Source organism: Cynara cardunculus, assembly GCF_001531365.2.
Source record: "Cynara cardunculus var. scolymus isolate 2C chromosome LG 1, CcrdV1, whole genome shotgun sequence".
Taxonomy (NCBI): Eukaryota; Viridiplantae; Streptophyta; class Magnoliopsida; order Asterales; family Asteraceae; genus Cynara; species Cynara cardunculus.
The window spans coordinates 17,524,808-17,527,385 of NC_037528.1; positions in this window are offsets into that span (position 1 = coordinate 17,524,808).

The following is a 2,578-nucleotide window of genomic DNA, read 5'->3' on the forward strand; positions in this document are numbered from 1 at the left end:
ATATTATTCAAATATTTGATAAATTTAATATTTTAATAATTTAAAAGGAATCTTTTATAAAATGTTAGTTTTGTTTTTTTTTTCTCCTTCAAAATAAATTCAAAAAAATAAATTATACTTTTTAAGTATTTAATTTTTTTATTTTAAAGAATCTTTTAAAAAATTGGGTGAAGCAAGAAAAGCACTGTCGAACATCGTTTTCTCTTTTTTTTCTTGAAATTTTGCTTGAAATGTTTTAAGGAGTTGTTTATTAAACGCATTTACCTTAACGGTTATTGTTATTGGTCATCAAAATTGATCGTTGGTACCATAGAACTTTTATCCTAGCAGTATTGTAGTTTTTGGGTTCCTAGAAGGTCAATGGTTTAAACCTTACCAAAGGTAAGGAGGGTGTGTGAGTTTATTTGTTATAATTGTCGTATATAAATATTGTATACTTAAAAAAATGGATCGTTGGTAAGTGTCTCTTATCGGGTAAGAATATTTTCTCTCCCTTACTGGTAAGATTCTTGTTCATTGTCATGCATACGTGGTAAGATAATTGACACCCAATAAACGTTTGGTAAACGACCCATAATTCTTACCATCGCATTTGATCATGGACATGGTAACCAATTATTATGCTTTTAAATAGAAAGGACTTAAGTAGCATAAAGGTTGATTTTCAAGATTCTACAAAATAATTACAGTAATATAAAATAATTATAGTTACTAAATACAATACAAAACACTAAAAAATAGTTCCAATTTCAACTGTTTATGGTTAGGGTTATTATATTCCACTACTGATGATCAGTAAAACTCAGATTTAAGTTGTGATATGTTACTGTAGCCTCTTAATTTTTATCAGCAACAATGCTTCGAATCACCATGATAGCACCACCATTAAGGGTCCTAAAAAGGTTCACACTTCAAGAGACGAATTTAACTGTGACATGTGATGCCATCAGTGCCTTAGTGAATCTGCTCATCGTAGCAACTAGAATTCGGAACCAACGTCAATGCAGGGACCAGAAGTTGCAACATTTTTAGTAAAGTGGCAAAACTTGCATATTGATAAATAGTTTATGGACCATTTTTGTAATTCACTTTCTATTCTAAAACGTGTAATAAACAATTACAGTTTTGAATAATTGACTAGTTAATAGATAGGATACACTGTTTATGAATCAATACGGCATTATGTAACATTTGTGAAAGTCAAACCGTTACACTTAATACATGGGGGTCGGTGGGATGGACTACGTAGGGGAAACTACCAAGGATTCCTACGTAAGTCTAATACATATAATTATTCTAGAGGATAGGGGTTGGGGTATAGCCTTTGTATAAATGACATTGGTATACGTAGAATCCTACATGACGACAGTACTTGTGGTGATCTGACTCACAACAAAATATGAGAACGTTCATTTAACAAATATGTAAATGATATGAACGTAAAAGAAGTCTATGCATTTTTTTGCGAGAGTTGGAGAAACATCTGAGTGAAGCATTGTATTTATATATAACTATTTACCACATATTCTCCGCCATCCTTTCCAAGTTTATGAATCTAGGTAATAGTATCCCGATCAAAGAGCTGTCAAAGAGAGGCTGCTGGACGCAGTTCAACTACCATACACTCTTGGAACAGTTGAATTACGAAGTTCCAAGTGAGCGTATTACAGGGGAATGTCAAACACATCCGTTAAGGATAAAAGGGAAATCTCATTGTTGTGTAGCTTAGGTCGGAGTAAAGTGTCCGACATTGTATACCCCAACATGTCGGAAGGTAGCGGAGGAATGAGAAGGAGTTGCACGTGTAGAGTATATTGTTTGCATTCCAAAAGCACTATTTTTTTTATCATATTTTAGGGAAATGTGCCAATTTAAAGTATTTCGAATATATGGTTCAGGAAAGGGAGGGTTGGGGAAAAACGTTGCATATGATAAGGCAGATGGGGGAAAATATAAAGGAGAAATGCTGCAATTGACTTGTGGACCAACTATGTTGTATAATCTGAATGTTGAGGTGATAAAGAAAATGCACGGTTGAAAAATGCAAATTGTGTAACGTGGATGTTAATATGGAAATATTGCCATATGTCAAATAGGATATTAACTGGGTTTTTTAGCAAAAACCATGTATTGCACCTATCTCGGATAATTTGAGATCGAGAAGATTCCAGTGGTTTGGATATATTTGCAGTAGATCACATACGGCATTGGTGACGAGGGTCGAATGAGCCATGCATGGTTAAATGGGTGAGATGAGGCATGTCAAGGAGAATGCAAGATAAAAAGTTGAGACTAGACATTGAGGCATTGATAGTCAATAAGGATATGACCTCATATATACATATATACACACACACATATATGATGCATTGTGATACCACTATGATATCACTGGAGAACGGTGGCCGGGGGACGAAGAGAGAAGAGAGGAGAGATGAGAGAAAATACCTAAAATACCCTTGCATTAAAATTTTAATTAAAAATTACCAAAATTATAAATTTCCTAATTTATCTATTGATTTGTGGTTGAGATTGGACCTCACGGTTACCACAAACTAATTAGTTCTCATTTGATTAA